The sequence below is a fragment of the Cryptomeria japonica genome, chromosome 2 (assembly GCF_030272615.1).
Source record: "Cryptomeria japonica chromosome 2, Sugi_1.0, whole genome shotgun sequence".
Lineage (NCBI taxonomy): Eukaryota > Viridiplantae > Streptophyta > Pinopsida > Cupressales > Cupressaceae > Cryptomeria > Cryptomeria japonica.
In genome coordinates this window covers 543,380,147-543,405,990 of record NC_081406.1, presented here as the reverse complement: position 1 = coordinate 543,405,990, position 25,844 = coordinate 543,380,147, and positions in this window count along the sequence as shown.

The window sequence follows — 25,844 nt, the reverse complement described above, 5'->3', positions numbered from 1 at the left end:
CGCAGATGTGTTTTTGGCAAAGTTTTCTAATTTGTCCAAATTTTTCAATTGTTGATTGTGACCAAATCTTATTGTTGAATGCCTTGTGGCAAGAAAACACAACAAACAATGAAGACACAATGTCTTAAGGTGTTTTGTCCAAAATGTTATGTGTATGTTCAAAATATTTCCACTGGTATAACACAAATCAAAGACACTTGAAAACATGTACAACCTAGGCTGGAAAGAGAAACCATTCAATGGGGCCCCCACGACATAGAAATACCTCAAACAAGTAGACAATTAGAGATTCTGGTAGCGCTAGCTCCCCCACCACAACACTCACTTCTCGAGCATACCAAATTCTCTTACCTCAAAAGACTAAAGATCAAATGAGGGATTCCTATCTCAACATGAAAGGGTACATGAGGGGTATCTATGGGGTACGATTCACACACCCTGAACCATCAAATGTAGGGATTTTTGGCCTCTAAAACAAAAGGTGTCTAGTGGGGGAACTTCTGCGGTTCTTGGTGTCTACCAATGTGGCAATGACTCATTTAAGAACCCACTCCTAATCCCCAAAGAGGATTTCTAATGCATCCAACACAAGTGTGGATACTCGAGAGAACCATCGGTGTAGATACATGTCACCAAGTTGTTGCAACGTTCACCTAATTTATATAGCAGGCAGAAGAAAGTACCGCTTGGGTCGTGCTCTCTCACTTGGGCTTATGGGCTACTTGGGAGACAAACCCTCCTACCTAAAAAGAATATGATAACAATTTCTCTTACACGCAAGGTCCAATGGTAGGCGAGGGGAGAAGATACTTTTGTTATCACCTCTAGAGTTATAAACATAAAGTGTGCAAGGCGCACCAAACACTTCAAACAAGTTCTTTAACCCTAAATGAAAAAGATGTGACCCTAATTAGACTATAAATGCAAAGACACACACCTAGATTACCCCTGCAACAAAATGATTAGTAGTTTTAATAAATTACCCCAACCTGCAAGTACACTTGTTAGGTTAATTTTATAAAATCCAAATCCAAATGTGAAAAGGGGCCTTCAACAATACTTTTTCTTCCTTTTAGACATATGCACCACTTTGTTTTTCCAAGCAAGGGATTAGGACAAAAACCAAATCTAAACGAAAAATTAAACCTAAATGGAAAAACAAAAAAAAAAGACCAAATGCAAAAACCGAAACACAATTATACCTAATGCAAATGCAAAAAGAGTCGAATTTGAAACCTGCAATGCAATATAAAATGTAGATGCGGAAATAAATATCTTAGATGTGGAATCCAAACAAAAATGTGGGAATAACTGGAGCAGAAGCGGGATCAAAGCCTAAATCTGTAAAACAAATCAAGATAGAAAAACACAAACACACAAATATATATCACAGACACTCCAATTGAACACAAATGCGATAATAACAGTTGCAGACACGAAAAGATAATGACCCTGACACAACAAACAAAACATAGACATGAAAATAACCTCTGTAGACGCGAAAATAAAACTCAGACGCAGAAGTATATGTCGCAGACGCGGAATCAAAAACTGAATTTGAACTTGCAAAATAGATCAAGACAGAAAACACAGACACGATAACATATGTTGTAGACACAGATTCACTTGTAATTGTCGCTGATCCAACCTGTAACTTGACAAAAAGACTAAAAACTACAAATAAATGTTAGAATCTAAGGGACAAGTCGGGCGTGCCAAAATGTGTGAGGTGAAAAATGATGATGACAAACTATTGCAAAACCATAAATATCCAACCACAACAAACCTTAGTTCTACAATAAAACATTCACCATACACCAATGAAGAAACCTAAAAAACATGCAAATTAACAAATTGAAACAATAATACCATTCACATGCCAAGTAGGGTTTGGTCTCCATCGATCTTGTTTGATATATTTGCTCTCAGATTTTTTATGTGCACAAGAGCTCAACAAAGAACAGATTGTGGTTGTGAAGTCTCTTGATCGCAAGAAGACTTGATAGATGCATTAGCTAGATGATTGATTAGACAAATTAGTTAGGGCTGGTAAGGATGAAAGAATCCTCTTATATAGAAGACACTTTAGAAAATGGAGGGATAAGATTAAGAGTTGAAAAAATAAATGGTCAACTAGGATTAAAGGGTAGGTAAAAGAAATAATAAAATAATGAAGGGGGTAGGTAGAGGAAAATTAAAAGATAAATGACATGTGTCATGAAGAGAAAAAGCTAATGAATTAATTAATTAAATAAATATTTATTTAATTAATAGAGGAGGTGGGACCAATTAAATAAATAAAATATTTATCCAATTTAGGTAGATAACTTAAATAAATAAAATTATTTATTTAAATGAGGAAAGGTTTAGAAGAGGATAGATGAATTAATTTAATAAATAAGAATTTATTTAATTAATACATGGCAAAATAAAATAATTAAATAAATAAAATATTTATTTAATTAAGCAAGGACAATTTCAGGTGTCTATAGAATACTTCTGCAAAACCCCATTTTCCTGGTGGAGACCAGTTTCAGTCTTGGGGATTCGTTCTTCCTTTACTGCCCTTGCTTCACACTATCCCTGCTTTCCGATCCTCCCAAGCCCGCTGTGGAGGGCTCAATGGAAGCCATCTACCTCGTTGCCATCTACGATTTCGTCCTGAGAAATTTGACTGTTGGAAATTGCCTCGACTCTCCATTCTTTTTTGTGCAAGATGTGATATTATGTACATGGATATTTTCGTTCTTCTAGGTTGTACTGAAAATTAATTTAAATAGTACACAAACTTCCAAACTTGTCTCAACTTCTTTTTTTCAATAATTGATGAAATTATATATATTTTTGGCATGTGAATGAAAGAATAACTCCAACTTGGCATCCAACTTGATGCTCTAGAATATTTTACAAAAAAAATTCACCCGTTTGAAAATAATAAAATATTCAAATATTTTATTTTTCAAACTAACTTTCATTTTGGTACCTAGATACTTTGGGAAGGTTCTCATGAATCCAATGACCTATTTTATTCAAAATATATTTAAAATATTTTTTGGGACCATTATCCTCTTTCATGCATGGATGCAACTTGTAATCTCCAACGAAAATGTCATACTAGTCAAAATGCACAACTTGTGTGCTGAATGCTCTTACACAACCCCATAAATGCATACATGCAGGATTCCCCACAATAATTCAATATGGTCCAGTAATTTGAATGCCCCCACTTGAGTTGAAAATAAAAAATAAAAGAATGCTCTTGCATTAGACATCTAGAGTAAGTAATATTTTCCATAAGTTGGATACTCATGAACATTTGAAAATTGTATGCTTGCTTTTTATCAACTTGTCTTCCTTTTCTACTTGATTCTTGTCTTCCTGTCTTCCTTATTCCATCTCTCCCCCCTCCATCTTTTACTTTTTTCTCTTTTCATGGTTTTCGACCTACCATAATTCAACCTCCACCGAAATGTACATGTTGCAATATTTGCATATAAATCTACACTAACAAAATCAATTCTCTTTCTCTCTTTTCTTTAGAATTCACCTCTTCTTCCACTCTCACTATCTCATCTGCATACAATCCATCATCTTCATCAAAATTAAAAATAATACTCTTTACTTCATCATTCTTTATTGCAACATCTTTATCTTCCTCGTTCTTAGTTGCAATTTTTTCTTCATGAGCCTTTGCTACAACTTACTCACATACGTCTTTCTTTTCATCAACTCCTACTACAATACTTTATCTTCGCATGCATTTTTAGTCACCATCACCTCCAAGCCTTCACCAAGATACGGTGATGCAATCTCATCCTTTTCTTCTTCATCTTTTCTTGCACACATAAATTAATCTACAAATAAAACACTATTAGAAAAATAGTGGGACTCAACTTTACCTTTATTCTTCTTTTCTTCATTCCATTGATGTATTGAAAACTTTGTTTTCTTTATATCCTTCAACATAATTTGCATATTACTTTTCATATCCCTGATTACTATTTTCCTCCTTACAAGAACTAAAATCCCCAAAGTCTTTCCTAAGAAAACTTCATACTTTTCTACTTCATTTTATGTATATCGTAATCAACAACCTGCACAAAAACCTTTAAGTAGAACATGAATTCATAACACTCACTCAACCACAATCACCCTCTACACAACAAAGATCCTAGAAGATCATAGATCAGTCTTACTATCATATTAATCTAGATTGGGATATAAATCACCTAACTATGCAACAACATTGCCATCTGAAGTCACAATTCTTAAATTCTAGAGATATTCTTCATATAGAATTTGAATTTCTATACCATGAACCTTCATAAACCTACAAACATATTACATATATATAAATATTGTTGTTGGACATACACCTCTTCTTTTTTATTACTCTTTTTCTATGCTTTTCTACATCTTTATTCTTGCTTGGAAAATTCCAAACTTGTCTTGAATCAACATTTTTTTAACAATGATGTAATTATATTTTTTTGGCATGTGAATTGAAGAATAACTCCATCTTGGCATCCAACACAATGCTTTAGAATATTCTTCAAAAATCCAATACCCAAATTCAAAAGTAATAAAATACTTATTTTGAATTTTCAAAGTAACTCCTATTTTCGCGCCTAGATACTCATGGAAGGTTCTCCTTAAATCCAATGCCCTATTTTGATCAAAGTATATATAAAATAATTTAGGACCATTACTTTTTTGTATGCATGGATGAAATTTATAATCCCTAGTTGAAAAATCATAATAGTCAACATGCATAGCCTATGTGTTGAATGTTCTTAAATAAACTCTTAAATAGAGACATGCAAGATTTCCTGCATTTATCCAAAATACTCTATTAATTCTAGCTACCTCACTTGAGGTTGGCAATAAAATAATTAAAAATAAACTATTTACCCAAGTGGTAACTGCAACAATAACTCTTGATTTCTCATTAATTGTAAATATTATTCAGTGAACCTACAAACACAAAAAATAAACAAAAATACAAACATACTAAAAATATTTTGGGTGATGCAAAATTTCCCCTACAACCTAAGACGTCTTGCATCAAGAGGTAAATCTAAATCTCTAGAAGATTTGTGAAGTAATATTGAATTAGATATAAGAAATAATTGAGGTCTAAAATGGTTGTTATAGAGAACCTATTTGACATTGTCCCTTTCACATGAGTAGAGATCTCTATTGAAGTAGGAACTACATACTTGGCATCTTGAAGTACACACTCTTGTAATAATGCATAGTCAATCAACTTGGGCATTTTATTTTAAATGACTTTTTACATGGAGTGGTTTCCAAGATATGAAAATATAATGAAGTTGCTAGCTTCTTAGGAGATAACTACTTATATAAATGTTGGAGTAAATAGGTGACTCCACAATAGCCCCAAGATCTTTGCAAGATGAAAATAACTTCCATAAAGAGACAATGGCAAGAATAGCTTGCTTCAAAAATGCAATATTGATTGAATATTATAATTGGACATATGAACGCATATGAGAAGCCTTGCTTATAAATACAAGTTATGAATATTATAAAAATATTAAATACCTAGATAACTAAAAGTAGATGAGGTGAACATGACCCCATTATAACTAAATTATAGAATTACACCTAAGATATAAAGACAACTAACTTAGATCCTAAGTAACATTAACATGTGAATAGGTTCCCACTAATAAATGTTAGGTCCCGGAGACAACTGAGAGGGGGGGGGGAATCAGTTGTCAAATAAATTCAAACCAAAAACAACATAACCAACCTTAATGCTTAATACCGGTAAATAAGACTTTATGCTGGTAGATAGTTTATCAGTTAATTACAATACTGGTAAAGATTAATGCATGAAATAGAAATACAATAACTTCCACAACACATAACACCAATATTTGTACGTGGAAACCCTGTAAGGGGAAAAACCACGGTGGGAAACCTTACCCACAATCAGATGATACTACTGCAGATAGTATGTTTATACAAATGGGGTTTGCACATGCAAAAAGGCTAAACACCTAGAGCTCATTGCTCAAACACAAATAGGAGTCACACTGACTGCAATTGGATGGTTAAATCCAATGATGATGTACTGCTCAAAATAACATCTTCGTATGCTAGATTCAGTACCGATGTAGTTCTGATATGTCTTCACAAAAACCTTGCTTCACCTTCAAATGATGTTTACGTGTATAGCTCTGCTTATTCTTGCATATACCTTCTTACAATTCCTTATCCTAATTGCCTATCAATCTTACAAATAAGATCTTACATATATACCATAACCTAAGACCAATTTTAGTAGGTCGGCTCTAAAAGATATTACAGTAAAATAATTATAAGTAAATAAATAACCGATGCAATATCTGATTCAATATGTCAGCTTAATGCATTTACAATAACAACAAAATCATCTCCAAAGCGTGTCGTGCTGATCTGGAGTAGATAAGCCTACCGGTGCTTATTCTGGACCTATTTGCCGGTAACAAAAAATATGCAAATACGAATATACCAATGAACAAATCTCCAAGACAAAGTGTCCAAATGATGTCTTCGATATAACCAAGTGATTTCCATGTCATTCCAAGTGCCGATGAATAATATATCCTGCAGGTGAACCAGATACCGGCGACTGTGCATAAATTCACTTGCTTGCCGGTGAACATTGTCAATCCTCCAAAGTGCTAGAGTTGATAAGTGTTATAGGTGTTGACATCAATGACAAAACCATACCAAAATACCAAAAATCTCCCCCTTTGGCATTGATGGCAACACAAGATGGAAAACCCATCAAAGTGCCAAAGCAAAAATGCCAAAAACCAAAAACCAACAATCTCCCAAAAGAGATCGTAACCAGAAATCAAAATTCAGATACAGAGAGTAATCAATCTCTCCTAAAGTAATCAATCTCTCCCCCTGAGAGTAACATGTGTTTTCCTTGTGTTTTTCCAGATCAATCTCTCCCCCTTTGAAATAAAATGCCAAAGCCAATACAAGAATCAGGTTCAAATACAAAATACCAACCAATTCAGTAGGCCAACTACTCCCCCTGAGAAGTAGCTCTCCTCATCAAAGCCAGAGTAAAATATTTCTCTGTTAGTTCTGCCGGTTGATGATAAACATCAACTGTCTAAGTCCCTACTAGTAGGGATATGACCCCAAGCTGGTCTCTGAGATATTCAAAAGTCTCCTTAGGAAAAGGCTTAGTGAAAATATCTACAATCTGCTCTTTAGTATTCACATAAACCAGTTTTACTTCTTTTGCTTCAACATTCTCTTTCAGAAAATTCAATTTGATAGAAACATGTTTAGTTTTAGAATGTAGTACCAGAGTCTTAGATATATCAATTGTTGCAGTGTTATCACAATAGATAGTTATAGGTTCCTTGCATTTTACCTTTATGTCCTTCAACATTTGCTTAAGCCATAATACCTGTGTATAGTTAGTTGCTGCTACAACATATTCTGATTCTGCTATTGATAAAGATGTGCAACTTTGTTTCTTACTTAACTAAGAAATTAATCTACTTCCAAGAAAAAATGCTCCGCCAGTGGTGCTTTTTTTGTCATCCACATCTCCTACCCAATTTGCATCTGTATATGCACATAATTCAAAGTTTTCATCTCTAAGATACCATAAGCCAAGATTTGTAGTGCCTTGTAAGTACCAGAAAATCCTTTTTACCGCCGATTCATGTTTTTCTTTAGGATTACTCTGAAATCTTGAAACAATATATACTGCATTCATAATGTCAGGTCTTGTTTGTGTCAAATACAGTAGACCTCCTATCATAGACTTGTACCTAGTCGGATTAACAAGTGTAGATTCATCCCTTAGTGATAATTTGTCATTTGTAGTCATAGGTGTGCTTACTGGTTTAGAGTTCTCCATCCCAAATTTCTTTAGTAACTCCTTCAAATACTTGGATTGACTCAAGAATATTCCTTTATCAGTCTGTGAAATCTACAATCCTAAAAAGAATTTTATCCCTCCAATCATAGACATTTCAAATTCATGTTGCATTTCAATAGAAAAGTCTTTACATAATCCATCTTCTCCTCCAAAGGTAATATCATCAACAAAAACTTCTTTAACCAAGATGTCATCATTTGTCACTTTAGAGTATAAGTTGCTGTCAGCATTACCTTTAGAAAATCCAATCTTCAAAAGATATTTATCCAATCTAGCATACCAAGCTCTTGGAGCTTGCTTCAACCCATACAAAGCTTTCCTTAACCTGCAAACCATATCTTTATTATCTATCAAAGAAAATCCATCAGGTTGCTCAATGTAAATTTCTTCTTCAAGATCTCCATTCAAAAATGCACATTTAATATCCATTTGATATACTTTGTAGTTCTTGTGTGCTGCAAAAGCCAAGAATAATCTGACTGCCTCAATTCTAGCTACCGGTGCAAAGGTTTCATTATAATCAATTCCTTCTTTCTGAGAATATCCCTTACACACTAGTCTTGCTTTATTTTTGATTACCTTCCCATCTTCATTAAGTTTGTTTCTGAATACCCATTTTGTTCCAATCACATTTTTGTCTTTAGGCCGGGGAACTAATGTCCATGTGTTATTCTTCTCAATTTGTTCTAGTTCCTCTTTCATGGCTTTAATCCAGTGCTTATCTTCACATGCCTCATTAATTGATGATGGTTCAATTTGAGAAATAAGACATACCTCTTCATTTGCCAATCTTCTTCTAGTCATAACTCCTTGATACTTGTTCCCAATTATTTGATTTTCAGAGTGGTTCAATCTTACATACCGGGGTGTCTTTGTTTGCTGTTGTTCCTCAGTTACAGTGGAATTTTTAGATGATACTGGTGTAACTAGATCTTCATTTTGTACCGATGGATTCAATGTAGGTTCATTTGTCAGTATCTGTATTGCTGGTTCAGAGTCTATATACCTTGAAGTTCCTCTAAACTGTTCATCAATCTTCACATTTGTACTCTCAACAATTTTTTGCAATCTCTTGTTAAAACATCTATATGCTTTGCTCTTAGATGAATAACCAAGAAATATTCCTTCATCGCTTCTAGGGTCAAATTTGCCAATATACTCATCTCTTCTAATATAGCATTTACTTCCAAATATTTTGAAATATTTAATAGTAGGAGTAATACCAAACCATAGTTCATGAGGGGTCTTACCAGTTTCTCCTTTGATGTGAACTTTGTTGAATTTATAGACCACTGTGCTTACTACCTCTCTCCAATATACATGTGGTAGATTTGCTTCATATAACATACTTCTAGCTGCATCTAAGATGTGAATTCACCTCCTTGATCTGATCTCAGACATTTGATTTTCTTACCGGTTTCATTTTCTACCATTGCTTTGAATAGTTTGAACTTCCAAGTGCTTCTGATTTTTCTCTGAGAAAAGTAACCCAACACATTCTAGAATAGTCATCAATGATTAGCATGAAATATCTATCACCTTGTAAGCTTTTAGTTCTAGTTGGACCACATAAATAAGTGTGAATTAAGTCAAGAGCATTATTGGATTTTTCTAGAATACTTTTAAAAGATGCTCTAACTTGTTTTCGAAATTGACATTCCTTACATACTGGATTGTGAGGCTTAACAATCTTAGGTAAATCTCTAACTGCCTTAGTAGTACTGATTTTTACCATGAAATCAAAATTTACATGATAGAGTCTCTTATGCCATAGCCCACTTTCATCAATGTGTGCAATCAAGCATGTCTTTTCACTGTTATTCAAATGAAAGATATTACCTCTAGTTTGATTACCAGTTGCAATTTCCAAATAGTTCTATTCATAATTTTGCATTTACCATTCTTGAATTGTAACTGAAATCCTTTCTCAACCAATTGACCAACACTCAAAAGATTATGCTTTAAACCTTCTACATATTAAACATTATCAGTATTATGCTTACCATCAAGAGATATAGTACCTTTTCCTTTGATCAAACAAGCTTTATCATCTCCAAATTGTACCAGACCTCCATTATATTCCTGAAAGTTCAAGAATTTACCTTTATCACCAGTCCTATGATGTGAACATCCTGAATCAATGATCCATTCATCCTTAACTTCAACTTTAGCTACCAGGGCCTGCTCTACCAGTTGAACAGTAGGTGCCAGTTGATCTTCTGTTATAGCAACAAAAACCCATCCATTATCTGCTGGATCTTCATCAAAATCATCAGTGACTCCATCAACAAGATAACAATATTTATCTTTATTCTTCTTAAATATGTATATCTGATATTCAAGGTTAGGCTTGTATGTTCTTCTAGCTTCTTCTCTTAGTCTAGCATGTCTATCAGGGAATCTTGAAGCCATATGACCAATCTTATTACAGTTAAAACCTTTAAAGGGTGCTTTACCTTCATACTTACTTCCAACTGGACCTTTAGGCATTTTCCTTGCAAATAGTGCTTCAAGTTCTTCATTTTCTCTCCTTCTTTCCTCAAGTTCTCTTGCATAAAATGCTTTCCAATCAGATATGTCAAAAGATGGTGCAGATGATGTTGATGCCTTAAAAGCTAAATCTGTCTTTATAGTAGCAACAGGACCAAATTCCTCAATTTCAAAAGCTGAAAGTTTTCCAATCAATGCATCCCTAGTTACTAATGTATTAGGCATTGTTCTCAACTCATTTATAGCAGTAAATTTCATTTTATATGTCGGTGGCAATCCTCTTAAATTTTTTGAAACAATTTCATCTTCACTTAAGGTTCCTCCACAACATTTAATACCCAAAACAATTTCATTTACTCTTTCCATAAAAGCAAAAATCCTTTCATCTTCTTCCATTTTCAGATTTTCATACCTGACCCAGAAGCTTTCAAGTTTTGCAATTTTGACTGTGGAATCTCCTTCATTCAATCTTTTCAAATGATCCCAAATAGCTTTAGCAGTAGACCTATTTGATAATCCCATGATTTGTTGATCTGATAATGTGCTCAAAAGTGCTTCTCTTGCCTTGCAATCATTTTCTTCATCTTTTCCTAAGGTAGGTGGATTAGGCCAACTTTGAGTAGGAGCAATGTAGCCATTCTTTGTAACATCCCAGATGTTCTTTCCAATGCAATTTAGACGTGTCTCCATTCTGATCTTCCATATGCCATAGTTGGTTCCATCAAGTTTAGGACTGTCCTTCCTGAAATAGTTAGTAGACATTGGATCTCCTCAAGCTGTTAAACTTCTACAAAAAGAGGACTATGGTCCGATACCAATTGTTAGGTCCCAGAGACAACTGAGGGGGGGGGGGGGGGTGAATCAGTTTTCAAATAAATTCAAACCAAAAACAACTTAACCAACCTTAATGCTTAATACCGATAAATCAGACTTTATGCCAGTAGACAATTTATCAGTTAATTACAGTACCAGTAAAGATTAATGCATGAAACAGAAAGACAATAACATCCACAACACATAACACCAATATTTGTACGTGGAAGCCCTGTAAGGGGAAAAACCACGATGGGAAACCTTACCCACAATCAGATGATACTACTATAGATAGTATGTGTATACAAATGGGGTCTGCACATGCAGAAAGGCCAAGCGCCTAGAGCTCACTGCTCAAACACAAATAGGAGTCAAACTGACTACAATTGGATGGTTAAATCCAATGATGATGTACTGCTCAAAATAGCATCTTCATATGCTAGATTCAGTACCGATGTAGTTATAATATGTCTTCACAAAAACCTTTCTTCACCTTCAAATGATGTTTGCGTGTATAGCTCTGCTTATTCTCACATATACCTTCTTACAATTCCTTATCCTAATCGCCCATCGATCGTACAAATAAGAGCTTACATATATACCATAACCTAAGACCAATTTTAGTAGGCCGGCTCTAAAAGATATTACAATAAAATAATTATAAGTAAATCAATAACTGATGCAATATCCGATTCAACACGTCAACTTAATGCATTTACAATAACAATAAAATCATCTCCAAAACGTGTCGTGCTGATATGGAGTAAATAAGCCTGCCGGTGCTTATTTTGGACCTATTTGCCGATAACAACAAATATGCAAATACGAATATGCCAATGAACAAATCTCCAAGACAAAGTGTCCAAACGATGTCTTAGACATAACCAAGTGATTTCCATGTCATTCCAAGTGCTGGTGAACCAGATACCGGTGACTGTGCATAAAGTCACTTGCTTACCGGTGAACATTATCAATCCTCCAAAGTGCCAGAGTTGATGAGTGTTATAGGTGTTGACATCAATGACAAAACCATATAAAAATACCAAAAATAAATAGATAGGATATAAACTCATTCATACTAACACCATTTAAACCATTTTATGTACCAATGTACAAGGCAAATGCAATGCAATGTCTCACAACCAGAGAAAAGTAGAAAACCCATTGTGACAAGACTCCTCTCCAAAAGGGAAAAAAAATTAAACAAATGATGATGCATGGATGAATCAATGATAGCCCCCAAGGAATACATACATCATGTGTATACAATCAAGTATACCACCATAGGAAGGAAAAAGAGAGGCATGATATATTCCCCCCCATAATAAAGAAACTCCAATGGCAACAAAGTATGCTTGAAAATAAAAGAGGATAAAATGCCTACAAGAAACACATCCTATTTTAGGAAGAAACAAGTCCATTTAATGATGAATAAGCCACTCCATACCCAACTAGAAGAAGGACAAAGTCTCTGAATATGAGTTGCTAAAAATTGAGTAGGAGTCTCCAAGCTTGAATAATCCACCACATAATCATGATCAAACTCAACCATGAAACATGACAAATAACAAGGAGGAAATGCGTGACTGTTAATCTCCAAAGATAGTGAAGATCAACAAACAATTGTGCTAAAACTATCATCAAAGATGAGAGAAATCCCCTCAAGTATGTCTCCCAAATTTGCAATATGAGTCTCCACAAACAAGTCTGAAATACCTGCCAAATACTCATCCACAAAACAAGATTTGTAACACTATGAGCAACATGCTAAATAGAAGCACTCAAAGTTGAAGAAGCAAGAGGTGGAAGAGTAGGAATCTCAACACCAGTCTCTCTAATTCCAAGATTCAATTCACAATCTTCTCCTCACAAACATGATTCACCCTTGATGGAAGGGTATGCACATCAATAAGAGGAATAGTATTATCATTAGGAGAAAAATGAGAAAAGGAATGCAATTAGAATAAATGATCAACCACCCTTGTAGCAATAATATCTCTAGTCTCCATGTCCCTAATGTATATATAATCAAAAGTGAACTCAACTATCTTACCTTGTGCGCTATGAGTTTTTTATATTGAAAGGAGATTAGATGACAAAGAGGGTACACAAAATACATCATTAAAAGATCATTTTTTGATGTCAATAGAACCTGTAGTCACATAAATCTGTCCACTTAATTAAATGAATACTTAGTATTTATTTGATTATTTAACCATCAATTAATAATTAATTAAATTAATATTTAATTAATTCATCTTAACCCTCTTCTCCTATTAATTAAATAAATTATTCAATTTATTTGATTTAATTCACTTAACCAAATTCATACCATTAATTAAATAAATAAATCATATTTGTTTAATTAAATCTTCTCTCACATTTAAATAAATTAATATTTATTTAAATCCCCCAAAATCCCACCTCTCACATTTAAATAAATTAATATTTATTTAAATCCCCCAAAATCCCACCTCTCACATTTAAATAAATAAATCATTTATTTAAATCACCTTTATCCTCCACCCACTTGTATTTTCTTACAAAAGCAAGTTGCACAATTATTTTAAATAAATAATTTATTTAAAATCACCTTTATCCTCCACCCACTTGTATTTTCCTACAAAAGCAAGTTGCACAACTATTTTAAATAAATTATTTATTTAAAATCCTATTTATCCTCACCCACTTGAAACCTTTAATGGTTTCCCTTAAAGTATTCAAACTTGATGGCTTTAAAGTCTTCAAACTTGATGGCTTCCTTCTATAGTCTTCTTAAGACTTTAATGATTTTCCTTAAAGTCTTCAAGCCTTTAATGGTTCCCCTCAAAGTCTTCAAGCATTTTAATGCTTTATCTTCCTTTTTCTCATTTAAATAAATTAATATTTATTTGAATATTTATCCAAATACAACTTGCACACATTTATTGAAATAAATGAATTTTTATTTTAATAAAATCCTATTTTCCCTCACCCACCAAATCCACTTGCAAAATCTAATCCCCTTCTAGATTCTTCTAACCCCTTCCTAATTAACTTAATCCATCCCCTAATTATTGTCACATTCCTAAGCAAAATGGAGTCACTTCTCAAAGCCTAAAAGTCTTTGATAACCATTAAAGGCTTTCAACCTTCAACCACTAAATGTCTCAAAGTCTTGGATAACCTTTGAAAGCTTCCAACCTTCAACCACTAAATGGCTCAAAGTCTTTGATAACCATTGAAGGCTTTCAAACTTCAACCACTTAATCCCCAAAGTCTCCAATAACCATTAATGGTTACCTCAAACCCTCCCACATGGTTAAAACATTTGTTTTGACTCAACCTCTACCCAACCCAAGGGTCTCATCAAGCCTTTAATGCTTTGACCATGATTATCTCTTAATCATTTGCACAAAGGTTTATCCTTGCATTAACTCCTAATCCAGTGGGTAATCCTAATTTAGGCTTGACCCTTACCTTCTAGATAACCATGAGGTCTCCTCAGGCATTTAATGCCTCCAACCTCTTCTCTCAACCCAATCTTATGTTGACACTTGTCACCATTTCATTGGTGCAAATTGTGCACATCGATCCCCAACTTTCAAGCTTGACCCTTGATTAAACCTTTCAATCCTGGCCATCCATTGCTCCATTTTTCCTATAAATAGAGCCCATTCCTTCATAATCCAGATCCTGAAAACTTGTATGCATTTAGGCTATAGACATTTTTAGAGAGCATTTAGCATAGCATAACTAAAATCTTGTCTTTTTTGGTAAAATCAATCATTTTAGCATCAATAGCATAGTATTTAGCTTTTCATTTCATATTTGAAGCTTAATATTAAATCTCAATCCCATAAGCATCCATAGTGCAAAAAGCTGCTGAGAGCTACACTATTTTGGAACTTGGAGAGGAGAGGAACAAGGGAGAAGGAACTAAGAGTATGTTAGGAGGTATTTGGAGATGCCTCATCATGTTTGCTTTGATAGTTAAATATGCTTGCATGCTTGTAGTCTCTCTTTTGGTATGCCTTTTTAGATTAGTTTTCGATTGACTAACACTAATGTTTTGTGTGTTTTTGTGTTATTTGATCATAGATTAGTTTTCGATTGACTAACACTAATGTTTTGTGTGTTTTTGTGTTATTTGATCATAGACTAATCTTGTGCCATTTAGGAGGGCATCATTTGGTGAACCTGACGTGAATCCAAACACCAAAAAGATCAACTTTTTTTTTTTAACCAATAACATGTTTGAATGTTGAAAATGTCACACAGGTTGCGCTTTTGACACTGTTTTGGTGCGTTTGACATTATTTTGGCGCTATTCACCCTGTTTCAGTGCTTTTTCCCTTCTCTGTCTTTCCCTTTCTTTTAGTGCGTTTGTGTTAAATAGTGCCTCTGTTCAAACGCAGACTAGCGCTATTGTAACAAAACGTTGTACAAATCACCTTGTAACAAAAAAAAAAAAAAAACCAAAAAAAAAAATAAAAATTTAGGCTTGTAGAAGCCCACCAAATAGGTGGATTTTACTAACTATTTTTCTCTTTTGTGCAGATTTAAATTAGATTAAAAAGTAGATTTATATTTTTTTACTAACTTGTTTTTAAAGTTGGTTTTAAAAATGAATTCACTTTTTATTTTGGTTTAAAATTAACTTCACATTTCAAATTTGGGCTTTTAAAAAAGAATCACACATTTGTTTGGGGCTCTTAAAAAGAATTTCATTGTTCAAAGGTAAAAAGAACCACAAACTTATACAAAAACAACTTTTTTTTTTTTTTTGCAAGTTAGGAAACAAACTTCATTTTGGTGCTTAAAATCAACAAGGCAAATTTTATTTCTTGCATCAAGATAAAACTCACAATCCACACTTCCATTTTTGGTGCAAATAAAATTCACAATCAACTTGTCTCATTTTTAAAGCAATTTTACTTCATGCAAACTTGTTTTTCATTAAGTTGACCAGGATTTTCAAATTCTAGTTTACTCAAACAATTGCCTTTGAAAATTAAAAAGAACACCATGATTGTTGGAGCAACATCTCCAAATAGTTAGATCACATTGCAATGATAGATTAAAAAGAACAAGTGTTTTTCGTGCTTGGCACACTTGTGCAAAGAGCTGGTCGAGTGGTCCTACTTCTAACACACACTATCCTCTCCCTTGGCTTTCGTGGTCCTAGGTGCAAGAGAAAAGTGTTAGTAACACTCAAAATTTTATCTTTTTAAGAGAGGCCTGCCAAGGGATCGATACTCTTGGGAACGACCTCGAGCGGTAAATCCTTCGAGCCGCTATAGAAATCAGGTGAGAGCGAAAGCTGTAGCCTTGGGTATAGCTGTTCCTACAGTGTAACTGGCCGAAAGGACAAATGGGCCCCACCACCAGTTACAAGGCTCTTAAGTGAGTCACTGCAGAATGAACTTATGTCCAAAAACATCGAACATGACTAAACACCTTTTAGTAGTAGCCCACCCGTTCTATTGATTGAGGATATTTGCGATATAATTTAGTGCAAGAGCATAGATGGTTTTGCTCCCAAGATACTCACCATACATATTTCCTTGAGTAGAAACATAGCTTTTTGAAAAGTCACTTGTGGCTTGATAAAAGTGGTGACTCCCCCATCATAGGGATCATCTATTTGTTATGCTTGTGCAAGATTTAGTATATCACATCCTTACCTGCCACGACGGGATTCATAAGGTATGTAGTACCAAAGTCGAAGAAATATCAAGATGTGGGCTAAATTTATCACAACTGGCCATTTGACCTTAGGGATAAAAAGTGTTTGAAATGTGTTCATTTTAAAGACCAAGTGCAAATTGAGCTGACTTCAGGCTTTGGAAATACACCTTAAAATACATCTAAAGGAAGGGTCATATACAAGTCCAAAGATTGGGTTGATCTAGACCCATACTCATTTGTGCCTTTGAGGCAACATTTTGGTGTTTGTGTGCTTGCTTTGTTTTCTTGTCAAAGAAACATCAAATCAGAAAATCAATCCCAAAAACAAAGTATTCATCCAACCAAATATCTTTCAAAAACAACCAAAAACATCAAAAACAAAGTGCAAACAACAAAAGAGTCAAAAATTTTATGACCATTCTTCACATCTTGTGAAAGAAGAAGCGTCATCAAAATATCAACTTGAAAAGAAGACAATTAAGCTCAAAGGCTTTTGATCAAACGAAGGAAATTCTTCTATATCAATAGACAAATCTTTGTCTCCCATAGAGTTTTCTTGCGTCACATGTGTCTCTATCTTCAAGGTAAAACAAACGAATTTGATTCAGAATCATTGAACTGCAGAGCTTTTATGCAATATAGAGCTCTGAGTTATCACAAAAACCAAGGAGGAAAGATTAATCCCAACTTCTTCCCAAACATCTGTATCACCTACAACACAGCTCGAGAAGTGCCACCAACGCCTGAAAGGGAAGAGATAGAGTTTGTCCCATTTGTAACACAAATTTTTTATTGAAGTTGAAAACATTTTCATCCATCATCTCACTCATACGTCATCACTTCATCATCAATCCATCCCAACTCTCAAAACATTAAGAGGTTCTTGTCCCAAGTTCTCTTTTAGATATTGCTTGAAATCAAACACATCACATCACTTTTTAGATTGTTTCTACATCTAGGATAAGCTCATCCTAAGAGACACATCTACGCAGGTTAAAACTAGTTCATGAGTGAATCCTCTCATTACTAGGTAGTCAAAATCTGTAACACATCTCAGATTTCTCTACACCTTATCACATCCAAACTCCTCAAAACAAACAAGCAATTCAAAGAAGGAATTTCGGTTACATCTACCTTAAAGTGCTAGAGATCCCCATACAACACAAATCACCAACCATCAATCTTTCATTTCATCGACAACTCATCATCATCTTCAATCAACTTCACACAAAACTTGCAAACAAAATGGCTCAAACCCGATCACGGTCAAGGCAACGAGAAATAGAAATTGAGGAAGAAGAAGACGAAAATCTCAATGAATTTCAAGAGGCACTTGGAGGAAATATGAATGACGAAAACCCAAATACTCCCACACCTGCAACAATAGAGAGGGCCTAGCATAACCCTCTCTTTAACAGATTGTTTGGCGAAATACTCAGGAGTAATGCGGATGCTCACTTCTTAAAACTCGCTCAAGAAGGATCCAAACTCCCCTCTGACTTTGATCTTGCCCAATTAAGACAAGCATCAGAAAGACAAAGTCGCCATGAGGAGGAAAGAGGTAGAGATCACATCAGATATAACATTCCTCGAGGTAACCCACCACCTCCTCCTCCAAATGAAATGGAGATGTTGCGGCAACAAGTCGAGAATCTCACCCAACAACTTCATAGTGGTGTTAAGACCAATCAATTCTCACTTAACGACATCTGTCCCTATCCGTTTGATAGGAATCTTTACATGCCACCATTTCCACGAGGATTCGACACACCCAAATTTGAAAAATATAGAGGAAAGGGGGATCCCTGCGATCATGTCCGAGAATTTCATTCCGCTTGTCTCGAAGTAGCATATGAAGACACATACCTAATGTGCCTTTTTCTCCAAAGCTTGGGAGGAACAACTACATCATGGTTTTCCCGACTACCAGGTGGCATTAGAACATTTGAGGAACTCATCCAGAAGTTCCTATCTCATTACTCTTATAACATTGAACGCGACATCACCATGGCTGATCTATGCAATACCAAACAAAAACCAGGTGAACTATTCTCAGTATTCCTGCAACGATGGTGCCAAATGTCTAGCAGACGTTCTCTTCAGTTACCTGAACGAGAACTAGTGGAAATTTTCATTTCCAACTTAAACGAAGAAATGGAATTTCACCTGGATGTCAAAGATACAGACTCTTTTAACGATATGATCACCAAGGGTTTAAAATGTGAAAGGGCACTCATGAAGAAAGGACTCATCAAAATCTTTAATGAACCAAAAGATGGTCCTCGCCAGCGCTTCAATAGTGATAAACCGAAATTCTGGAACAAAAACAAGAATATCGTCAACGATGGAGTTGTGGATGCTCGAACTATCCAAAATGCACAACCTGTGGTTCGGTTTGTAGGACAAAATCCTCCACCTCAGAACAACACAAATGTTCCTTCTAATCAAGGTCACATCACATCTCATGATGAACCAAGACCTCGTCCACAAAAACAAAAACGCGCATATACTCCCTTAGGGGAACCCATTGAAACAGTGTTGCGACAACTCATTTCTCAGAATTTGATCACTCTACCTAAGCTATCCAACTATGAGCCTCAGGTCAAACCGGCATGGTGGAGAGATACTGAACATTGTGAATTCCATCAAGGAAGAGGACACAAGACAAGTAATTGTCACCGATTGAAAGATCTCATTCAGGATCTTATTGATTGAGGAGAAATTGAAATTGAAGGACATGACCCAAAAACAACCAATAATGATCATCAGATGTTCAAGAATCCACTTCCATCACAAGATCAAAGGGGTCCTTCCACTTCTAGGCGAGGCACTGATACCACTGATTATACGCAGGCTGCGTATAATTATACTATAAATCACCTGTATGATGCCAGTGAACAAATTGCAACTATAACCTTCAAAAATCCCACCTCAAATTGCAATGTTGTTACACGTCGTGGCAAGGTCACCATCAAGGTAGCTCCACAGGGCACCACCTCCGTCCCAAAGCAGTACAATCTTGTGGAACACTTAGATAAAACGCCTGCGCTTATATCCATTTTAGAGCTATTGCGCCTATCGCCATCTCATAAAACAATCTTGGATCAAGCACTCCAAGAGGCGTCAGTCCCTGCAAACCTGAATACGGACCAGTTTCAAGCCATGGTTGGAAATCTAAAGTCATCACCTTGTCTCACTTTTTCTGAAAGTGACAACTCTTCTTTCCAACAACCTCATAATGCTTCGCTACACATTGAAGGCTTTATCAACCAACACAGGATCAAGCGAGTCTTGATAGATAATGGAGCAGGCCTAAACATTTGTACACTACAGTTGGTCACAACATTGGGATATGCAATAGAATCAGTGGATCCTCGCAAGAAGATCACCATCAAGGCCTATGATGATGCAGAGCATTCATCCAAAGGACCTGTGGTACTACCAATCTGAGTGGGCCCTGTGGTAAAACACATAATTTGTCAGGTTCTGGACCTTCCTCTGCCATATAATCTATTATTAGGGAGACCTTGGATACATGCCATGCAAGCTGTTCCATCTACCTACCATCAATGTATCAAGTTCCCACATAACGGTACAGAGATCACAATCCTTGGCGATGCAAATCCCTTTGCATTTTGCCATAATATCAGCCATCAACCAGAAATTACTATTCCTAATAATAGGGAAGCCATTTCCTCCACATCATATGTAAGTCCCGCCTCTCTTGCTAGTTCGAACACCCCTATACCCAAGCAAGAAAAACTTAAGATGAAAGTAGCAGAGGAAGGTCCTGGAGAATACAACTTGAGTCAGCTCTTTTGTGTGGGACAAATGCCCACTTCTCCTAGAACACATGGTAAGCCACAACAGTTACTCCAGCAACCACTAATCATACCAGCATGTGCCTTGACGCCATTCGTCCTTGGAAAGAGTCAAGAGGAAGAGACACAAGATGAGGACCTAGCGGACTGGATCTATAAAGATCCCATCACCACTGATAAACCGCGAGTTACACTTCCTACATAACAGTATGGCAAAGGCCTCCTCATTATGCAAAGAATGGGATATGATGGTCAGAGTGCTTTGGGATACTGCAAACAAGGACGACATGAACCTCTGCTACCAGAATTCAATCCCAAAGGTAATACAGGCCTAGGCTTTGAAAAAGAGATCCTTCCTAAACTCAAATTCAAAGGAAAACCCAGCAAACCATTTTGCCCACCTACTGCAAAGAGGACACCTTTCATAATCAAAGCACCATCAAGCACTATCCCCACTGCCCCATTGAGGCTCACAACCCCACCACAACCGTCATCAATATCATTCATCCCACCAAACGAACCAGTAATCCCATCAGCAACACCATTTGTAGCAACAACTGTATGGAAACCTACAGCAACATCTATGGCACCAGCCATTCCAACAGAAGCCACTAAATCAACACTGCCGATACTTCCAGTAACAAATCCTTTAATCCCCATCACAGTTCCTGCAGCACCGATCACTACAAAGATACATAAACCAATCACACCTGCCATGTTTAACTCCAAAGACATCCCAGTATGGTATAGCAATCGGATGCTGGAGAGTGATTCAGAGACCGACTCACATGAGTGGGAATTTGATTCTATACAGCTTAACACTTCAGATGAGGAAGACACATCACCACCTCCACCACGCAAAGACATCCCTGTTTACGGAGAAGCACAGATAAAGACCACTTGGGTACCTGAGTTGGAAACATCTTCCACAGACCCTATGTCTCATCCTACGCCTGATTCTGACAAGGAGAGTACCATTAACAACCTTCACCATAACGTCTTAACCCTCACTGATACATCTCCCGCACTTAACCTAATCGATGAAGTAATGCCCATTATCCACCCTGAACTCATCGAATGGAACCAATCAAATCCTCCATGTCTTGACCTCTTCCAAAACGACGAGGCTATCATTGACTTTTTGGAATTACGGGATAATCTACCAAGCGGGGATCACAAAGCTGGATTCGCCATTGAACTTAATAGCGCAGCATACTTTGAGGTGGATGCCAAACCTTTCAGCTGCAAAAATATAACAATGAAACATGGATCTTCCAGTGAAAACCACACTGTGGCACTGTTTGATCCCACAAAAGTAAAAAGAAAGAGCGTATCCAACGGTGAAAACCTCTTTGAGGCACCTAAGGATGAAGGGTTTGACTTTCTCCCTGCTAATGCATAACAGGAACGATCAACGATTCTCATCGAGGAAACCAAAGAATACAATGTGGGGACTCCTGAAAATCCTCATATCATACATCTGGCATCTCTTCTCACTCTAGAGGAACAACCTAAATTTATAGAGTTCTTCCAGAAGCATCAGATCAACTTCGCATGGTCATATGCAGACATGCCTGGGCTTGATCCTGATTTAGTCATGCATCACCTCACCGTAGCAGAAGGAGCCAAATCTGTCAAGCAGAAGCTTCGTAAGATGCATCCCCAGATTGCAGTGCTAGTCAAAACAGAACTCAAGAAACTCCTGGATGTTGGTTTCATTAGACCAATTGATTATGCAGAATGGATCTCCAATATTGTGCCTGTCGGCAAACCAAAAGGGGGCATCTGCATTTGTACTGACTTCAGAGATCTAAATAAGGCCTGTCCTAAGGATGATTTCCCCCTACCAAATATTGACATCATAGTGGATCTAACAGCAGGACATGCCATGCTTTCACTCATGGATGGCTTTTCAGGATACAATCAAATAAAGATCACACCAGAGGACCAACATAAGATAGCCTTCACATGTCCATGGGGCACATATTGCTGGAATGTAATGCCTTTTGGTCTAAAGAATGCAGGAGCGACCTATCAAAGAGCAATGACCACCATCTTCCATGACATGATGCATACTATGATGGAAGATTATGTGGATGACTTACTAGCAAAATCACTTACTAGAGAAGGACATCTCCACATCTTAGATCAAATCTTTGATAAACTGGAACAATATCATGTTCGACTCAACCCAAAGAAATGTGTCTTTGGAGTGACCTCCGGGAAGCTTCTAGGATACATTGTCTCAAGCAAAGGCATTGAGGTCGATCCAGCAAAGGTTAAGGCAATCATGGACATGCCACCTCCAAAGAATATCAGTCAGCTAAGGACCCTACAAGGATGACTTCAATCCATCCGAAGATTCATTGCACAATTGGCTGATAAGTGTCACCCATTCACACACTTGCTACATAAGAACATCCGCTTTCAGTGGGATGCCAGATGCCAACAAGCATTTCAGACGCTTAAAGACTATCTCATGAATCCACCATTATTGATGCCACCAGATCCAAGTAGACCGTTGTTACTTTATATCTCAGCGACAAGTACAGCATTAGGTGTATTATTGGCACAACATAATGCAAAAGGCAAAGAGTGTGCTGTTTACTACATCTCTCGCACACTGGTTGGCTATGAACTCAATTACACACCTATTGAGCGAGCTTGCCTAGCAGTAATCTTAGCAGCCACTAAATTGTGACACTATCTGTTGACACACAAGGTACAACTCATCGCAAAGATTGATCCACTCAAGTATTTACTCAGCAAAGCAGCATTGATAGGTCGCTTAGCCAAATGGGTAATGATTCTAAGTGAATTTGACATCGAGTATGTGGACCGTAAAGCTATCAAAGGGCAGGTCATTGCAGATCAGTTGGCCGATGCACCACTCATAGGCGATCATCCCCTCATTTCCAATTTTCCAGATGAAGAGATATTCATGATCACAGAAGTACAACCATGGAAACTATATTTTGATGGTTCATACACAAGGCACGGCTCAGGGGCAGGCATTTTGTTTATCACACCTCAAGGTGACAGCATCCCAAAGTCTTACAGGCTCACATTTCCATGCACAAACAACATAGCAGAGTATGAGGCTTTGATCACAGGACTCAGGTTAGCCGTACAATGGAAATTACAAGAACTACAAGTATATGGCGATTCCCAACTAGTCATTCGACAAGCAACAGATGAATATCAGACCAAAGATGATAAACTCATGCCATATAAGCAAATGGTGGACACTCTAAAGACATCATTTACTACCATCACTTTTGAGTAGATACCAAGAGATCAGAATCGAGCTGCTGATGCCATGGCTACCATCGCATCTCTACTAGATCTTCCACAGAATTCAACACGCTACGAGTTCTTGGTAGAACAGCTTTGGATCCCCGCTTATGATATCCCTGAATCTGAAACGATATGTCACCTTGTTGGTTCTGAATCCCCATGGTACGGTGAGTTCTACACCTATCTTCGCGATCATACCCTTCCTCCCAACCAATCGAATAACCAACGAAAAACCTTCATTCGCCAAACTGCTCGATATACCATTATTGCCGAAACCCTATACCGACGCGGTCTTGATGGTACTCTCCTTCGATGTCTGGAACAAGGTGAGATAACAAAAGCTTTGGAAGAGGTACATGAAGGAATTTGCGGGACTCATTCAAGTGGTCCATCACTAGCCAAAAAAATCATGCGAGCTGGATACTATTGGCCATCTATGGAAAAGGATTCCTACTACTTTGTCAGAAAATGCAAGAAATGTCAAGTTCACGGTGACCTAATACATGCACCAGCCCAGGAACTGCAACCAATCACAACACCATGGCCTTTTTGTTAATGGGGCCTCGACCTTGTGGGTAAGATTCATCCATCTTCATCCAATGGCCATAAATTCATTATTACCGCCACCGAATATTTCACAAAGTGGATCGAAGCTGTTCCACTTACCCCAGTCACCAGCAAGCAGATCGCCTCATTCATCCTCAACTACATCATCTGCCGGTATGGTGTACCCATGTCCATCGTCACAGATAACGGTCTTCCTTTCAAAAATCAGGATGTCCGTGAACTTTGTGAGAAATTTCATATCCAACACCGCTTTTCCACTCCCTATTACCCACAAGGCAATGGTCAGGCTGAAGCATCCAATAAAAACATATTAAGGATCCTCAAGAAAACAATCAATGATGCCGGTCGTGATTGTCATGTTCAATTGAATCCAGCATTATGGGCATATCGAACTAGCATTCGAACCCCTACGGGTGCAACTCCTTATTCATTGGTCTATGGTGCAGAAGCTATCTTACCTATTGAGGTTGAGATACCATCATTACGAGTTTCCTTGCATAATCTCATCGATGATGAAGCATACAGAGTCTCACGTCTTCAGGACTTAGAGTTACTTGATGAGAAGCGACAAGCTGCATACAATCACCTCAAAGCCTATCAGCAGCGCATGAGTAGAAGCTACAATCACTGAGTTAGATCTCGTACATTTGAGGTAGGTGATCTTGTTCTTCGAGAGAATCCTCGCAACCAACCAAACAGAGAACATCAAGGCAAGTTTGAATCAAATTGGCTCGGCCCATATGTTGTCACTGCTGTATTCGGGTCCGGGGCATATTAGTTGGCTACATCAGACGGAGAACCGCTCGTAGATCCAATCAATAGCATGCACCTCAAACGGTTTTATACCTAAGGTGTACAAGGCATCAGGCTCCCCTGCATATCAGAAAATACCAAAAACATTCAGAAAAATGTCCTAAAGAAAATACCAAAAACATTCAGAAAAATGTCCTAAAGAAAATACAAAAACATTCAAAAAAGTAAAGAAAAATCATGCATCCAAACGGTGAACAACCACTCCAGTGGCACCTTGGGTAAGTACGATGGCGAAAACCTGGCAAACAGGCGCCACTCATAAAGGCAATGGCTCCAGTATCTTTTAGGCTCGTTGCGATCACATTCATACATACACACATCCATCCATCTAACCATGGCTTGTTATTTGATCTGTAATCCAAGAAAGTACTTCATGCGTCTGGCATCCCGCTTTTTCATAAATCATGTCCAACTTGGGGGCAATGCCCTTACAATCTAGATGATGGAAGTGG